Source organism: Prosopis cineraria, unplaced genomic scaffold, assembly GCF_029017545.1.
Source record: "Prosopis cineraria cultivar Desert tree isolate PC_DT_omini unplaced genomic scaffold, ASM2901754v1 PC8, whole genome shotgun sequence".
In the NCBI taxonomy this organism is placed as follows: domain Eukaryota; kingdom Viridiplantae; phylum Streptophyta; class Magnoliopsida; order Fabales; family Fabaceae; genus Prosopis; species Prosopis cineraria.
In genome coordinates, this window is record NW_026555339.1 from 21,708,522 (window position 1) to 21,728,597 (window position 20,076).

The 20,076-nt window shown below is 31.2% G+C and overlaps 1 non-coding gene and 1 pseudogene across 1 annotated transcript; both read left to right on the forward strand.

Moving 5' to 3' along the window:
• The first annotated feature begins 4,912 nt into the window (after positions 1-4,912).
• LOC129319117 (small nucleolar RNA R71) lies at positions 4,913-5,019 on the forward strand. Its single transcript, XR_008595428.1, has one exon. It is a non-coding gene; the product is annotated as a small nucleolar RNA R71 (small nucleolar RNA).
• A 3,890-nt stretch (positions 5,020-8,909) lies between these two features.
• On the forward strand, positions 8,910-19,543 carry LOC129317459 (polygalacturonase-like; annotated as a pseudogene).
• Positions 19,544-20,076: the final 533 nt, after the last annotated feature.

The following is a 20,076-nucleotide window of genomic DNA, read 5'->3' on the forward strand; positions in this document are numbered from 1 at the left end:
GATCAAACTAAACATATAGAGCAAGGTTAAGAGCTTGGGTTGCCTCCCAAGAGCGCTTGATTTATAGTCTTTCGGCCTAACTCTTCATTTCCTCAAGTTGTGTTAGATAATTGGATGGTGGATGCTTGACGATCCACTTCTCTGCCCCAATAGTGCTTTAATCATTGACCATTCACCTTAAATTTTTCACCGTCTTGGCCTTCCAATTCAACTGCTCTATTGGTGAATGCCTGAACCACCATAAAGGGACCTGACCATCTAGGTTTCAATTTTCTAGGAAATAACCTCAACTTCAAATTAAAGAGTAGGAGTTATTGTCCAGCTTTGAATTTCCTTGGGATGATCTTCTTGTCATGCAACCTCTTCGTTTTCTCCTTATAGATCTTTGAACTCTCATAGGCTAGCATCCAAAATTCTTCAAGTTCATTTAATTAGAGAAGCCTTTTTTTACCACTAGCCTTGAAGTTAAAATTCAGCTTCTTCACAGCCCAATAGGCCTTATGCTCCAATTCTACTGGCACATGACAAGCTTTCCTAAATACCAACCGGTAGGGAGACAAGGAGAAAACGATAGGCCCACAAGGCATCATCTAGCTTCAGTGACCAATCCTTCCTAGTCTCTCCTATAGTCTTCTCTAGGATAAACTTGATCTCTCTGTTCAAAATTTCTGCTTGCCCGTTAGATTGTAGGTGATAAGCTAATACTACCTTCTGTTTCACCCCATACTTCTCCAATAAAACTTGAAATTGTTTGTTAAAAAAATGAGTTCCTCCATCACTCACAATAGTTCTTGGGGCTCCAAATCTCGTGAAAATATATTTCTTTAAGAATTTCAACATGGTTTGGGCATCATTTTTCGTGCAAGCAGTAGCTTCCACCCATTTAGAGACATAATCAAAAGCTACCAAGATATATTCATTGCTAAATGATTTAAGAAATGGTCCCATGAAGTCTATTCCCCACACATCAGAGTTCTACCTCTATCATGTTGTTGAGAGGCATCTTATTCCTCCTAGAAATGTTACCAATTCTTTAACAGCGGTCACATTGGAGCACAAAAGCATAAGCATCCTTAAATAAGGTTGGCTAATAAAAACTGCGTTAAAGAATCTTGTGTGTAGTCTTCTCTCCTCTAAAATGTCCTCCATACTCCGAACAGTGGCAGCTATGGAGTATATTATGTTTCTCACACTCTGGCATACACTACCTTATCAACTGATCACAACATTATCGGAATAGATGAGGCTCATCCCACACATAATGCCTCACCTTAGATAGGAACTTCTTCTTTTGATGGGGTTTGAGATCATGAGGAAGAGCATGGCACACCAAGTAATTTACAAAATCATCATATCAAGGTGCCTCATTGCACTTCACCGTAAAAAGTTACTCAGCTGGGAATTCTTCATTGATTCTTCCATTAGCTTCTTGTTGAGCATTAGTATTCAACCATGACAAATGATTTGACTTGATTTTTAATTCCCTTCCAATCAACAATCTCTAAATCAAATTCTTATAGCAATAACACCCATCGAATTAGATGAGCCTTTGAGTCGTTCTTACTAAAAAGATACTTTAAAGCTGAATGATCTGTGTATATAGTTACTTTAATGCCCATAATGTATGCCCGAAACTTCTCACATGTAAAAACCACTGCAAGTAACTCCTTCTCCATAGTGGTATAATTGAGTTGAGCACCATCAAGCATCTGACTACCATAGTAGGTGGGATGCAATACCTTATCTTTCTTTTGCCCAAGCACTACACCAACTACATAGTCACTTACATTATACATGATAATAAAAGGTACACTTCAAACAAGAGCTACAAGAATCAACGCAGAGATAAGTCTCTTTTTCAGCTCTTTAAAGGCTTTCAAGCATTTCTCATCAAACTTGAACTATTCCTTCTCCAGTAAATTGCACAATGGCTTAGCTATTTTTGAGAAATCCTTAATGAATCGGCGATAGAATCCCGCATGTCCAAGAAAACTTTTAATTCCCTTGACATTTGATGGTGGAGGTAGTTGCTCACTCACTGATATCTTGGCTTTATCTACTTCAAGACCCTTCTTTGACACCCGGTGATCGAGAACAATGCCTTCTTACACCATGAAGTGGCATTTTTCCCAATTTAATATTAAATTGGTCTCCTCACATCTTTACAAGACTGCTTCCAAGTTGTCTAAACACATATCAAATGAAGAACTGAAGACAGAAAAATCATCCATGAATACCTCAACGGTCCTCTCAATTATGTCAGAAAAAATGGACATCATACAGTGTTAAAATGTCACTGGAGCATTGCACAAGCCAAAGGGCATGCGCTTAAATGTAAAGGTCCCATATGATCAGGTGAAAGTGGTCTTCTCTTGATCATCTAAAGTAATGACAATTTAATTATAGCCAGAATATCCATCCAAGAAATAAAAGAATTCATGACCAGCTAACTTATCCAACATTTGGTCAATGAATGGTACAGGGAAGTGGTCTTTTCGAGTGCTTGCATTCAATTTTTGATAATCCATACACACGCTCCACCCGGTTACAGTGCAAGTAGGGATCAATTCATTATGAGTATTACCCACTACAGTCATATCGCCCTTTTTAGGGACATACTAGACTAGGCTCACCCAGGAACTATCAAAAATGGGATATTCGATCCTAGCAGAAAGTCACTTCAAGATTTCCATTTTTACCACTTCTTTCATCACTGGATTCAATCTTCTTTGATGCTCTATCAAAGTCTTGTACTCATCCTCCAAGAAAATCTTGTGCATACATAGAAATAGGCTTATACCTTTAATGTCGGCTATGGTCCATCCAATAGTTAGAACTCTCAACAATTTTTTCTCTTGCAAATTAGTCAGGATAGATAACACAATTACTGACAATGAATTCTCTTCCCCAGGATACACATACTTGAGATGTGAAAGCAATGGCTTCAATTCAAGTATTGGAGGCTCCTTAACAAAGGCTTGAGTGGGGATGCCAAAACAGTCGATACATCAAGAGGCTCTACTGGGTTAAACTACTTGGGTAGAAAAGAATCCATACCAAATATTCCTATGTACTCTTCTTCCTCTATTTCTACAATGTTCTTCTGTCCTAATATTAGAGCTTCCAAAGGGTCTTCAACCAAGCGACCATTGAAGTCTTCATATATCACCTCATCAAGAATTCCTATGTAACAGCATTAAGGAGATTCATTCAAAAACTTCATTGCCTTGCTCATGTTAAACACTACTGGTTCTTCATTTAATCTTAGTGTAATCTCACCCTTTTCAACATCAATGATGGTTCGGGCGATAGCTAGAAATGGTCTCCCTAAAATGATAAGAATTTCCCAATCCACATCACAATCTATGACAATAAAGTCCGCTGGAAAGATAAACTGATCTACTTTCACTAACACATCTTCAATAATCCCTCTAAGATAGGAAATGCTTCGGACAGCGAGAAGGAGTGTCATTGTTATCAGTCTTGCCTCTCCCAAGCCCAACTTGTTAAAAATGGCTAAGGGCATCAGATTTATACTTGCACCTAAGTCACACAAGGCCTTCCCATCAAAATGTTTCCCAATATTGCATGGGATGTAAAAACTACCAAGATCTTTTAGCTTGGGTGGAAGCTTTCTTTGTATGATGGCACTGCAATCTTCGGTCAATGCTACAGTTTTAAATTCACTAAAATGCCTCTTCTTAGATAAGACATCTTTTAAGAACTTAGTATATTTGGGCATTTGTTCAATGGCTTCAATAAAAGGAATGTTAATATGAAGCTACTTAAATATTGTTAGAAACTTCTTGAACTGAGCTTCTTCCTCCTTAGCCTTAATCTTTAAGGGAATGGAAGTGGGGGTGTTGTAGTAGGAGAGGCAATTGATTTTCTCTTCTTTTCTTCCTTCTTTAATTCAACCTCGACATGTTCTCTTTCTTTTTCATTAAGAGGAGCTAAAACTCCTTCTTCCCCCTTTTTCTTCTCATCCCTTTTTCATTTCTTGTTATCATCATCTTCACATAATATTTCTTCATCCACCTCCTCACTATTATCAAAATTAGCCCTACCGTGACTAGTCACTCTTAGGTCTATCACATTAGGTAGAGTCATGCCACTTCTCAAGTATATAGCATTGTATTCTTCCTTACCTTCCCTCTTTGGATTAGGGATGGTGTCACTTAGTAAGCCTCCCCTATTTAAGGTGTTCAGTTGTGCAGCAACTTGGCCTATTTATACTTCAAGGCCCTTAATAGATGTATCATGCAAAGCTAAGGTAGCTTTATTCTTAGCCCAATTTGCCTCTTGATTCTTCAAAATCTGAGCCAACATTTGCTTCATCTTAGAATCACCTTCTTTTGGTTTCTGTGGTGCATCAAAACCAAGAGGATTAATCAATCTAGGCCCAAAGGATGAGGTTGAATTTAAACTTTTCCCTTGACTCCATAAGAAGTTTGGGTGATTTCTCCACCCTGGGTTGTAGGTCTGTGAGTACGGGTTGTGTTGAGGAGGTCTCCGTGCATTATTCATATAGCTTATTATTTCTAGAGTGTAAGGGCAATGATCAGACACTTGTCATTTACCACAATGTTCACAAGCTTGAGATGAAGCTTGTAATGCATTTACCCCAAAAGAAGTCCCTCTTTTCATTTGAATCTCAAGACTATCAAATCTTCAATTTATGGCCTCTAATTAAGAAGTAAGCTCCTTAGAGGAGCTAGATTCTTGCAAACCTCCCCTAGCATGTCTTCTCTTGTGGCATTGTTGCATGGTACTAAAAGCAATGTCTTCATATAAGTTGTACAACTCATTAACCTTTATCTTGCCAATGCCGCCATTAGAAGCATTATTCAACATGGTCATTGTTGCATCATCTAACCCATTCCAAAAAGCTTTCATGATGACATACTTCTTTTGTTCATGATTAGGACAGCTTCTTACTAACTTCTTGAATCGTTCCCAAGCTTCATAGAAAAGTTGCCCCAGTTGTTGTTCAAAACTGAGAAGCTCACGTCTCAATATTGCTCTTCTACCCTTCAGAATGAACCTTGCCTTAAACTTCATTACTAGGTCGTCCCATGTTTCAATTAAATGTTTAGGAAGAGAATTCAACTAAGCTCATGCTTTGTTTTTCAAAGATATTGGGAATAACCGCAATCTCAGTGCATCCTTAGAGACACCATTTTGCTGAAATTCTCACATACCTCTATGAATCTTGTGAGATGATCATTAGGGTATTCATTAGCATTACCCCCAAACTGTCCATACATTAGTATCATTTAGATCATGACTTATTTAACCTTGAAGTTTCTAGCTTGAATTTCCAATAATTGGATGCTAAAATGACAAGATTGTGCTTCCCGGTTAAGAAAGTCATCCAGATTAAAGATGTCGTTCTCATCTTGATCAACTCCCTCCATATTGTTGCCAAGAGGAGGAATGTCTTCTCCAAATTCAAGAGCAGCTTCCTCACTTGTTTCACCTTCTTCTTTAACTACTCCTTCAAGAACAACTTCAAGTTCATCGGGAAAGAGTCCTTACATGCGTTAAGAAGGTACCTACAAGGTGAAACCAAGGAACAAGTATCAAACTTTTCAATAAAATTTAAAACTATAGAATCTATAAAAGCTAACTAAACTACTTATACATATGAAAATATTAAGCAAAAAGCTCAAGCGTAACCTACTAACACAATAGCAAAAATTAACCAAAACAAAACAATTGCCGCTTTAATTTCCCTAGCAACAATGCCAAGAACTTGTTTGCCATCAAGCGTTACCGCAAGCGTGCAAGTCATCACAAGTGTAGAATATTCCAGATTATCATTCCCACAAGGATTTTAGGCAAATGAGGGTTGAAGTTCACTATTGAGCTTTAAGATAGGTTGAACCAAATTGAAAGTATTTCTCTTTATGTGAAAGTAATAAAAATATGATTAAAATAATTTTAAAGCAATTAAAACTTGTTAAAACTTTGACTTTTGGAGATGAGGAACTAGGATTATCCCTCCCTTTGTATTTCATAGAACTTAAATTAATTCCTCTCTAGTATATTTTTAATGAAAATAAGTGTTAGTCTTAACATTTTTATTCACTTGAAGAAGCTTTCTCAAGTCAAAATCAAGTATATTTGAAAACACTAAAATTTTACAATCCCTTAAAAATAATTAGTGCGAACAAATTTTAAGCACCAATCTTAATGTGACTATAAAGGGTTAATAAAATATCTCTATTTTACCAACAAAACCTTCCATTTATTTTTGTAAAATTTCAAGTCCAAAACTATTTTATCCAAGTTCTACACCTAAATTAGCTCTCTCAAGCACAACTTAAGTGAACAAAGCAATATAAATGGTGATCAAGCACTTAAAAGCATTAAGCATAGGATAAAATAAACACATATATATATCATTAACTACCACAAGAGAGGAATATTCAAGTATTAATCCATATAAAGGGTTGAAATAATCCTAGAACAAGGGAACTATAATATATAGCATCCATATCAGAAAAAAAGAGAGAAAAGGGAAGAGAAGAAGAAAAACCAAAAGAAATCCACTTGAATCTCTGCAAATCTTTAATTCTTGGCCAAATCTCCTTCAAGAACCCCAAACCCTAGCAGGGCAAACCTCAAAAAATCTCTCTAAATCGTGCTCTCTCTTCTGCAGGCGCATTTATATTTTTTCTACCCTAATTTTTTCATTCTGAAACTCAAAACGCGCAGCAGAATTAAGGCCATGTGCCGTGGCATGTTGACAGTATGTCGCGGCACACATCAGGATTCTGGTCTCTGTGCCACATACCGCGATACACTGAGCATGCGCCGTAGCACATGACACAAAGTCTCTAATCTTTCGTTTTGACTTCCATTTTTCTACTATTCTGCTTCCATATACATCTTCAATCATTGTTTGGCTCTATTTCTTTAAAAATATCTAACAAAAATCACCTGAAACAATAAATAAGGTTATGAGATTTTTTAAAATTTAAAATCAAAGTTAGCATCTTTGCAAAATTCTTAATAAACTTTATTTTTTATGTTAATTTGAAATGACACTCATTTTCCTATATTTAACCCAAAATATTTACAATTGATCTAATTTAGCACATAAAGTGTAGGAAAATGCACTGAATTGGCATTAATTTCAATAAGTTATCAAGCACTTAAAGGAAAAAGGGTGATTGATAGTGATGATGATCATGAATCAAATTTTGATATTTTTGAAACTCCTAACTTCTCAAGTGGGCTACCAATTTTAGATGTGGTAGATGAAGTAGATGATGAACGTGCCATAAGAAGTGATCACCATGAAGAGATATGAGAGAATATCCCTATATGAGTTTAATTTTGAAATTAAAGTATGTTAATTTAGTTCAATTAAATTTATGTTGTGGGATTGTTTTTCTTAATTATCTTATCTTTAATTTTTTTTAATTAATTTCATTTATTTGAATTAATAAGCTGACACTCAGAGCCAGCCCATTACAAGCCAATCAGTTGGTGATGTTGCTCCTAGTAAAGAGTTAAGTCAGGGTACCCCTAGTAAGGAGCCAAGTCAGAGCCAGTCTGTGAGGAGGGGGAGACGTGGCACACGATTAAGAGATCTGACTTTAAGTAGGAGTGCTAGGCGTAGGTTATCAATTCAATTTGACTGAAGATGAAATCTGATAGGGCTACATAAAGCCAAGTTTGTTAGTTTTCTTGGCCTCCTATCGCGTACCAAGCCTCCTATTATATTTGAGGACTGGCCTGATGTGCCAGAATGTGTGAAGGAACAAATTTGGGAAAGTATTTAGGTAAATAATTAAAAATTAAAAATTTTTTATGGTTATATATTATTAGACAATTACTGATTATTATCTTATGTCTTCATTATAGCTCACATACAACATTCCATCTAATCAAGATTGTTGACACAAGTTGATTTCTTATTGTGGAACACGTTCAAGAAATTTTAAGACTGATTTGCTAGAAGATATATCTTTGTTGAGGTGCCAGAAGGTCAGGCTCGTCCCAATCCTCTTGATACATACCAATTTCTTAATAAAGATACTTGGAAAGAATTTGTTAGGATTTGAACTTCTGAAAAGGCTTTAGTTTGTTGATTCTTAATTGATTTAAATATTTTTTAGATTTACTTCAATTATAAGATCTAAAAATTTAATTTATTAACAGGAAAAATGAGATAAAGGGCAAAAAATTGTTCGGTAGAATCAATGCCCTTGTACCCTGTCTCGTAGAGATTATGCTAGAGCTGATGATATATTGATAGTAGAGAAATAGAAGAAGAGAGAAGAAGAAGAAGCTAAGTCTGATCCTTCCATACTCCTTTCTCCACCATCACCTATCTCTCAGGAGGAGAAATGGATATATGGACATCAATACAAGAAAGGAAGCTATACAAGTGAGACAGCATGAGAGATTGCTGAGAGGATTGTAAGTAAAATTATTATTCCTTGTCCCTTTAAATTTCTATACAATTATATATATTATTAATTAATATTGTTATTTTTATATTATAGGATGCTCTTAAGGAGAAACAAGCCTAAGGAAGCTTCATTTCAGAGGCCATAAATGATATCTTAATAATTGCTACAGGTAAGCCAGAGCATCCGAGTCGTGTGAGGGGTATTGGATATGGTGTGGGCATTAAGGACTACTTTGGGGCACCTATACATCCCAATTCAGGAGGTGTAGTGACTAGAAAAGAGCTTGATACATTGATATTCACTGTGAGGTAGTAGACTAAGAACGAGTTCAAAGCTTCATTTGTAGCTCGGCTTCTACAAACGAAAGAGAAAATGAAGGAGGAGATGATGAGCATGATGAGCTCACGATAGGAGACAACTACTGAACCAGTTCATACGTCTCCTGCATTTCATAGTATAAAAGGGAGTAATATTCTTGAGCATATGTCAGAGGGTCATTCTGATGACAACATTGGTAAACCATGTGAGATATTTTTAGAAGATCCTAATAAACGCTTGGTTGCTCTTGATAGCATCTATAGCTTGGGGTCAACCATCTACCATAAGAAAATTCAAGATGATCAAGTAAGAGTAGTGGTTGCAGATCTAAAAGTGCCAGATGCTTTGGTTCCATTCCTTATTGATGAGGTAAAGACTGTGGTTGAAGTCGTTGGTAATTTTATCTTATAGCCAAAAGACTTGTGAATCTAGTTTAAGCTGTGGTATGAAATTTCATGAATTTTTATTATGTAGCAACTTCCTAATATATGTTTTTATTAACTATTTCTTGCCTTTTTATTATGTAGAATCTTTCCTTTCTGAATCTCCCAAAACGTCCACAACCCTCGTTGACTCTGCATCAGCAAATGATCTTAATGGCGTATGATTTATCATTTGAATTCAAGAGTTTAGAAATGGATTCAGAGGTTGTGGGTAAGAAAGACATGATAATGACAATTGAATGGAAAGATTTAGTTCAACTTCTGTTGAATAATCAACTTACCACACCATATATTGAACTATTTATGATGTAAGTATGTTTTTCTTTAATATAATTACATTGTTGTAAGTAAACTTAATCATCAAGTTTAGTAAACTAATATAATTATATTATTGTAAATACATTCATCATTTGTGCATTACATCAGGCAAAGATGATAAGTTTGGATTCCTTTGCCCTCATCACATGATAGAGAAAGGTAATACTCCAGAGTTAAGCGCCATGTACCTCCAACAGAGAATATGTGAAGTCAAAAAGAACATTTTTATGGCTCCATATGTGCACTCATAAGGATCAATTTTATAATTAATAGTTTTTTTAATATGAATTTATTTTAACTTGTATCGTATTTAGCAAGGACCATTAGCAGTTATTTATTCTTTTAATGAAGAGCAACACTGTCATCTTTTTATGCTCCCTCCATTACAAACTTGAGAAACAAATGAAGAAGACGATAGACTTATAAGAATACTTTTGCTAAACTATTTAATTTAATTTTTTTGAATATATTTACTAACTTGGTAATCTTGATCATAGGGCAATGAGAACATATTAAAATGTAGTCTTACAAAAGCATGGACATGAGCTTAAGGATCTCAGATGGATTAAGCCAAAGGTGATGTTATACTTTATTAATATGTTCAATTATTAAGATTTCATACTAATTTTTTATGATTTGTTCTTATACAGAGTCATAGACAACCGGTGAGGACAAACTTGTGCGGTCTATATGTCATGACATATGCTCAATATTATCACATTTGGCATGATCGAATTTACAAAAGAGGTAAATATATTTTTAAAAGTTTTATTTTATTTTGAGATTGATTAATACGCCTATTTTATGAATCAAATTTTAAATGTTTGACAATTCGGATGCATTTTCTGAAGCTAAAATTGAAGACATTCGCATACGTTGAGTAACCTATTTTTGTGGAGAACTTGTGAGGTTTTTTGTTACTTTTAGATAGATATGTTTTAATTTTGATAGTTGACACAATTTAGACAATTGTTAATTTTTCTAATAGTTAAATATTTTTGTATAGTTAATAAATACTTAATAAACAATTGTAAATGAATTGAGCTTTCTGATTTGACAATTTTTATGTACAGGAATGGCAATTTTGATAATTTAGACAATTGTTAGTTTTTTTAATAGTTAAATAGTTTTGTATAGTTGATAAATACTTGATAAACAATTGTAAATGAATTGAACTGTCTGATTTGGCAAATTTTATGTATAGGAATGAGTAAAATTAATAAATAAATATAATATAAAAAAGTTAATACTTTTTATACTGGTTATTACCATAATCGCTATAGAATATAATATTTTTTACACCCGTTATGATAATAACCGGTGTTAAAAGTGAACTTTTAGCACTGGTTGGATTGCCAACTAAGACTTTTAACACCGGTTAAACTTCCAACTGATGTTAAAAGTTGAAGTAAATTTTTTTTATTTTTTTGTATATAATTTTTAACATCGGCTTTATAACTAATATAAAAATATTAGTTTTTACATCGGTTTTATTAGGTTTTACATCGAGTTTATAACTGATATAAAAAGAAGGACTTTCTACACCCCCTGAAATAACATCACCTCTTTAACTGCTGTAAAAAGTCATTTTTAACAGCTGTAAAAAGTCATTTTTTGTACTAGTGCCAATTATGAATAGATATGAATAGTGTTAATTGCAAATCAATTATTTAGGGACTCTATCATGTTTTTAAATATTCATTTTCAACTAATTTTTCATAAATTCACAATTATTTTCCAAAATTTACAAATGACAAAGTATATATTTATGAAATTATTTATTCATTTAAAATTGACTTTCCCTAAATTTACAAGTGATTTTATTTAAATTCATAATTAATTGAATTTTCTTAAATTTATAAGTGACTTTTCATTGATTATTCAATAATTAGAAGAGTTTTATAACTGCAAATAAATACCATTTTCCATCTATGACATTTAAATAATTCAAATTTTTCCGTCTTTAATGTGATCCATATATAATTAGTTTCCCTTATACTACAGGATGATGAGGTTAGTATTAGTTTGTTTTATTTTATTATTAATTATTGTAAATTCTATAATTTGATGTGCGCCACAATAACACTAGGCATAATGAGTTTCACTTCATATGATCGTATCTATGCAGTTAGTTATAAGAGATCGATTCTCAAGCGTTTAACTTCATATCATGGTCCTTTATTAAAATTTCTGTATGCTGAAGGTTATCAATAGAATCCAATACATATTATAGGGTTAAAGGACAAAATACCCAAAATATTTTTCAATAAAAGCGTCTAGTATTATCCTAAAGTTAATAATGATGCATAAATATTCATGAACTCTTTTTAATAAGGACATCTTTCCCCACATCTTGTTAATTTTGCTTGACATCTATTAATATTAACCATTAAAAGAAAAAAAAAAAGAAGCAAATATAAGGTGCAAAAATATCAAACAAAAACTTTTTCTCCGCAAGCATCTACTATTGTTAAGTTTAGGTATTTTTGCTCCCAAAGAAAAAATTTCTAGATATTTTCACTCTTTAACCTAACATCTTGGATCCACATTGATGAACGTTAAGTGATTTTAATAGATTGAAAAAGGGTGCCCTTATTTAAAAGAATCAATGGGTATTTTTGTACCTTTATTAACTTAAAAATATTTGATGGTCGTAGTAAAAAAATTCTTGAATATTTTTATCCTTTAACCCAATGTTATATAATTGTATTTGTTTTATTTTATATATCTTATACTATTGAGACTTTAGAAATACTACATTAATTTCAGGTACGATAAAAACTCACTATATTAATATATTCTTAATTTATTGCAATGATTTGTCATTAGATACTTTAACTTCCTATGATATAAAAACATATTCAAATTTCAGAGTAAACTTTAACTTTAGGATTCTGAAAAAATAAAAATAAAAGTTCAGAAAATACATTTTTATCAAGTTATATTTTTATCAAAAATTAATGTAATGTTAGATTTTTTTCTTTCTTTTTTGTAACTACCTAGTATCTATATTATTGATTATTCCTAATTTGTACTATCACAATGGTAAAGGGTGTCTCAACATGGTATACTGAGGATATTTTATTTATAATTTTGGTTTCAAGTAATATGATGAGGAAGGTAGGTTCTGCAATTAATAAAAGGAAAAATATCACCATGTGGTTTTTTTTTTATTATTGAAGTATTTGCAAAAATGGTGTTAGCTTTTTTTGGGGTATTCATAAATAGAAGTCAAAGTTAATTGAAAAGACACTATCTGAACGAAATCATGTTTCTGTTCGCTACCACCTTTTTTTTTTTTTTTGGCCCCGAGGGGGGGGGGGGGTTTGGGGAGTGTGGGCATTCTTAGTTTGAATGGACGCCTTCTTTCCATGTACTTTGGCAAGTTAGTCTCTGATTAGTTTTAGCTTTTTGACTATTTAATTTATAGCACTATGTTTTGTGATTATAAAAAGAAAAATGATAATAAAATACTTTTAAATTATATAAATAATAATTTAATTTTTTAAAATGTCATAATTTTAATGAAGTCTTTTAAAAACTTCCTGTCAATAACTTTTAAATTAAAAAAAATATTTTACTCTTATTGACAATTTATAATTTCTTGTTCAATTCTTACAATTTTTTAAAGAAAAGTTGTAATTTTTTAAACAAAAGTTGTGAATGGGGTTTATTATTTTGAAAACTTAGTTTTTAATAATAAAAATTATACTTAATAAATTGTGATTTCTTGTTTAACTTTTATAATTCACAAAATAATAGTTGTTATTCCTAAAATAAAAGTTGTGATTGGAATTTATTTTTTAATAATAGAAATTACAATTAATAAGTTATAATTCTTTGTTCAATTCTTACGATTTATAAAACAAAAGTTGTAATTCTTTAAAGAAAAATTGTGATTAGAGTTTATTATTTTAATAAGGGTAAAATTATATCCTCACTAAAAAAGTTATTAACAAAGAAGTCCTTAAAGACATAATTGAAATTATGACATTTTGAGAGACCAAATTATCATTTATATAATTTAAAGAGATTTTATTGTTATTTTTTCATTGTAAAAAATAATCTGCCACGCAAATCAGTTTTGATCATATCTATGAACTACATTTCGGAAACAAAAAGAATTAATCACAATGTTGAGGAAAATGAGTATTGTTACCATAGGAGCCTTGTTCTTTTTTCTGAGTTCCTTCATTTTAGCTCAAGCAGCAGACTTCAACATAGCTAATTACGGTGGAAATTCTAATGGAGATATAACTGATACAATGCCATAGCACAAACATAAGTCTACTGTTTCTCACCTTACAAGAATTTGAAATTGGATCTTAATTTAAATTAAAATTTTTATTTGCATGTTCAAAAATTATGAATTTGGATTTGTCAGTCTCTTATTACATTTTGTTTATAATTTTAAATTTCTTTTATACCCTAATCATTTGATGAAATTCTAATTACTTCAATTTTTTTCACCTTTTTACTATTGATACCTTTATAACTTTTGTATTATTTTCATTCTTCATTATCATTTCTTGTTGATTAGAAAATAGAAGTAAATTCACCGCTCCCAATTATTTTCCATTTTCATTTCAAATTTCAACTTTTTACTCTTCTTCCTTTGAAAATTTTTAAACTACAATGCAAACAAAGAATTTTAAATACATGGATTTAAATTAGAGATTTGAAATACATGATGTGAAATCCACCAAAATCTAAATCTAAATCCACATATTCAAATGCTACCTTAATTAAAGTTTTTTGTTCACCCAAACCCTATCTTTGAGGACCATGCAAGTCTCCTTCAATTGAGTTACAAGTTGATGGTTTAATTCAAGGGAGAATTTCAAATAAGGACCAAGGATGTCACTTGATTACTAGTGGGTCTCCTAAAAAAATTAAAATGTCAATTCAAAGAGGACTAAAGTAGAAATAATTTTAACGGTAGAAAAACTAGAGTACCTTTCACTTGTTATGTAGAACCATTAGTTATTAATTTTCTTACCTGACTTATTAATTTATCAATATGAGTTATAAATTACATTCGTTTGTCAAACAAGCACCAACATTAGTTGTTAATTTGCTAACTTTACTTGTTAATTTATTCACATTAATTGTAAATTACTGAAGCTTTACTTATTGATTAACTATCAATCATAAATAATAAAGACCTATTAGTAATTTACAAATTATATTAGTAAATTAATAAGTAAAATTAGCAATTTAAGAATTGGTATTGTTGCTTGTGATTAAGCAACTGATGTCAAATCTTGTATAATTATTGACATGTTAATTCATATAATTTATAATTTATATTAATAAATTAACAAGTGAAATAATAAAATGAATTAATGATTAATAATTTTGTATAACAAGTAAAGGATACTTTAGTCTTTTTACCATTGACATTATTTGTACTTCAATTCTCCTAGATTGAACTGAAGTTTCAGATTTTTTGAAACCCATTAATAATTAAGTTACATCCCTAATCTTTAGTTGAAGTTCTCCCTTAATTCAAGCACTAGCAGCCCAGCTACAGTAAAAGGTGCAAACCAATTGGTTAAAACGGGATACGTGAATGCCTTCACATTATTTGGAACCGGAAATGTTGATGGCCAGGGTCCTACTACTGCTTGGAAAGGAAATGATTGTATACATAATCCTAAATGTGATTGGCCCACCATGGCAAATAACATCCAAACATACATATATTCTTCTATCTCAAATCATATATATGATTATTCTCTCCTTGTTTTTTTTTGAAAAAAACAATTATATGTTGCTTTAATCTCATGATTAGAGGAAGAGCGTGATCCATGAACTTTGCACCGCATTACATACATGCATCTTTGAAAAATGAGAGAATGAATATGGATTAGGTCTACATCTTCTGAGAAGTGTATCATGTGCATTTCTAATTTTTTTTAACCAATTACTACACCAAATAGATATATTTTCCCCTATTCTACATCTTCTCTTTATTTAAAGAAAAAGAAATACACAAAGGAATGTGTTAGAAGAACAAGGCACTTTTCTATTTGAGGAACTTGCCACGAACATCATGAAAAAGAATCTTCTCCTATCACATTAATTAATTTTGTGTCAAATGAGTAGAACATTGGCTTCAACTTCATCAACAATTCATTTGTCAAGGGTATAACTTCAAATGACAGCAAAAATTTTCTTCTTGATGTTCTTTCATGCAACAATTTCAACTTTGATGGTTTCAATATTAATGCACCCGAAGATGGCCCCAGCACGGAAGGAATTCATATCTGAAAGTCAAATGAAGTGGTTGTTTCAAATACCCATGGTGGTGCAAGAGATGATTGTGTCTCATTAGGTGATGGTAACACTAACATGACAGTGGTGAATGTTTATTTATGACCTGGCCATGGCATTAGAGTTGGAAATCTTGGTAGATATGATAATGAAGCACTAGTATCAGATGTCAAAGTTAGAAACTGCACCATTTATAACAAATGGATGGTGTGAGGATCAAGACATGGCCTGACACTCCAAGAGCTATTACTTTGTTTAACATGCATTTTGAAGATATTATTATGAATAATGTCTCAAACCCTGTGATCATACACTAGGAATATTGCCTACTATAACATCTATTTTTATTTGAAAATTTGATGTAAGGAAATTATAAGGTTGATTTTTTATTTAGGAATTTAATTTAAAGAAATTATAAGGTTTAATTAATAATTAAATTGTGTGTTTTGAAGATAATTGATGTTAATGAGTTTAGGCACCCTTCTTATGTAAAGAAAGGCTCAATATTGAAGCCTATTGTGAGTTTCACTAAGTAGAGAAGAAAAGAGAAGAGTCAGATTAGGTCATATTATATCCACGATTAAGTTACAGTCATTCAAGAGAGAAGCAGAGAAAAAAATGTTTTCGCATCTATACAAAACAGTCTTAATAAATCAACATTTACAAATTTGTTTACTATTGGATTGGGCTTAAATTTGGTCATAAGCTTTGTAATATCCAATTCGGCCTTTTTTACTATTTTGTCATTGAATAGTTTCCTAATTAAAAGAGTTATTAACTTCATCATTCGTAATAGCTATTTTCACATCTTCACAGAGTAGTTTTGATAAATTGACATTTTTGAATTTGTTCACTATTGGATTAGGTTAAATTTGGTCATCAAGTTCATAATATCCAATTCATCATTTTAAATGGTTGGATCACTAATTAATTTTTTAATTAGAGAGTTATTAACTTTGTCATTTGTAACAGCCATTTTCGCATTGTCACAATGTAGTCTTGGTAAATTTTTGTTTGTAAATTTGTTCACCATAGATCTTGCTGAAATTTAACGTGTCGTTGGATAACCCACTTTTGACCTTTTGGAAGTACGTTCTCACTTTTGGGATGTAAAATGTTATTTGCAAAAATATAAAGAGATAAAAGTGCATCCTAAAAGTACTTTAAGAAAGTTATTCAAAGTTGATTTGGAAAGTGGGGTGTAATTTGACGATGATATCCCAAGTATAATTTGTTATTATTTTAGTTAAAAATATTTTTAATTCATTAAAAATATTATAATCATTTAAATAATAATAATTAAAGATCATGTTTTAGCAATATACATTAAATAATTAATCACATTAATTTTTAAAATTGATGTAAATTCACCTATTTATAATTTTTTTGTCCAATAAATCAAATTTTATGGTTTATAGTTTTATTATTTAATATATAAAATTTTATGTTATTTAAATTTTTTTATCAACCAATAAAGATTTGTCCAGTTGGTTAAATTTTTTAAAATAAAAAGTATATCATATATATTTTTTGAGTGATGTTAATTTTCAATATTAATGTATGTTAAACTATTTATTATATTATTTTTTTTAACATGCCAAACTTTATATTTTTTTATTCTTATTATTTAACATACTAAATTTTATGTTATTTTAAATTTTTTCACATTTTTTAAAAATTTTTAATACATAAAAATTATCATAAATCAATGTATTTTTTGGTCATTATGTATTTAAAAACATATTTTAAAGTATAAATCATCATTAATCTGAATAACTTTTAGTTTACTAAACTAATTTTTAAAAAAATATATTCAAATATAAATTTTATTACAACAACTGACTTTTACTGAACTGACTTTTGCCAAATTAAATGAATTTTTAACAAATATATTTTTACCAAATTGAAAACTAGACACACATTTAGTTAGTAGGTTTGTGACATCTAACTCGATAGTTTCAATAGTTGGATCTTTAATTTGTTTTCTTATGTAAAATTTATTAACTTTGTCCTTCATATGAGATTTAACTTAAAACCCTATACCTAATAAAGAATCCTTACAATTAAATAATGGACTATGAAGATTTAGAGTAGATTTAGTTAGACTCTTGGGGGTCTCATGAATTTAATAATGTTATTGAAAACTTAAAAATAATTAACAGAATGAATTTAGAGTATTATGTTAGGTCATGGATAGTGTTGGGTATTTACCTATGTCGGTAATGATAAATTGTATGATGTTAACTGTAGATTAATGTTTTGTGACTGTTGTGCGGGATTGGAGTCTTTAATTTGTGGAAGCATGCTTTGAGTGCCCTTTTGATTGACTTAAGAGTGGAGTTAACTAGGAACTTAAATTCCCTCATATATTAACTCTAGCATTTATTATATTTTTTTAATAAATGATGTTCTTAAGGAAAATGTATGAGCATGAACTATATATATATATGAGAATGTGAAAAAGATGTTTGTGTATGTAATTTATGTATTGCAAGCTTAAGTAATGAATTGAAGTATTGAATGTGATATATTACAAATTATTGTGGAATCATGAATTATTGTGTAATTATGAATTATTAAGGAATACGTGATTTGCATATGTGATAAAAATGTTGAGAATATGAGGTTGGGACGATCATAAATGTGATGTACATATGTGACATAGATGGGTGGGAGTTCGCCCTATGATTTGGGAGAATAGATTTAAGTCCATGCGGCATGAACAATATCTAGGTAGCACCTAGAGTTGTTTAGTTGTGGCACTATCTTCAATGGGAGTTAGGTGTGGTTCCGGCTTAGTTGAAGATACTCACTTAAGGAGTGGATATGTGTGTTGACAATTATATGACACCCTATGGGCAGGGAGTCCATAGTTTAAGTTTAGGAAGTGGTGACCTTTGACTGGGTTACCCCTCAAACATTGAAGACCTTGGGGTGAGTCAAGATATCTAAATTAATGCCTATTACTTAGCAGCTCATGGACTCAATGAAAAGGAATAAGGTTATAATGTGGTAGATGATCATGCATTCATATTTATAGAAATGCATGGTATCATATGTGACTATGTGGTATTATATGTAGTTTTGGAGTGTGGGACTATTATGCTCACACAACTTTAAATGCTGTTTAAGTATATGTAGAAGTTAAAATTTCTTAGTTATTGAAATGTTTATCTCACACTCTGCTACCAATATTTTTACAAATGATGCTTTATAGGTACAAAGGAAAAAGCAATTAAAGGCATACAATTAGTAATTGTTTGTAATACCTTAGCATATATGTAAAGAGAATTTATATTGTGTATATTTATATATTAATAAATAGGACTGTCAATGCATATTAATTGTGAGTATGTGTTTTTAATGGATTAAATTGACTAACTTTCTGAGTATAAGCTCGTGAGGGCCATCATTAGTTAGTTGAATAGAATGTGAATTTATAATTATATTTGTCAAATGAGAAGTATGATGGGATTATATTAAAATGTGGGATAAGTGGTAAATGTTAGTGGGTTAATTAATAAGTAGGAGCTCACACCCATCAAATCAATGTGACAAATTGGTGTGTAATTCAAACTCTTCATTGTCATTTTTCTTCCTAGTATTAGTGGCTTCTCATTTTTATCCATGTCTTTTTGCATGTTTTCGATAATGGATTAGACCCCATCGAAGATAAAGATAAGCAATGTGACTTTCACAAACATTAGAGGCACATCTAAAATTACGTGTAGTAGCGGAGTATCAAGTGAGAACTGGCATTAATCTCACATTCAATTGAGCTGAAGTGACTGCTAAATGTGCCAATGTCAAGCCCACAGTTACAGGGACGATTTTCAGCTTGTGCAGCTTAAGAATCCAATAGTGTTATTAAGGCAGTCCATTTTTTGTTTTCTTCTTCAGATTACATAATCCGTCCTCATGGTTAAGGAAGGATAGCAGCCAGTTTTGCTTTTGCCACTGAAGAATTTTACTTGACACATTAACATCAAAGGACTTTATGTGACGTATTAACAATGAAAAACTTGTATAATATATTAATAGTGAATGAGGTCATTTGGTTGTGAGATTAATTTTGTAAAGTCATTTGTTTCTGGTTGTAAATATAAGGACAATTGTCCTTTCATGTTATTTCAAATATTCAAGGTTTTCAGTTATCATTATCATACTTAAAAAAGTCCTTATTTATTACTCCCTCCGTTTAAAAATATAAAACTTTTTTTAAGAATTGGATGTTAAAAAATGTAAGGCATTTTTAGTATTTCAAAATGTAAACATTACCTTTTTTTTTCAAAAGT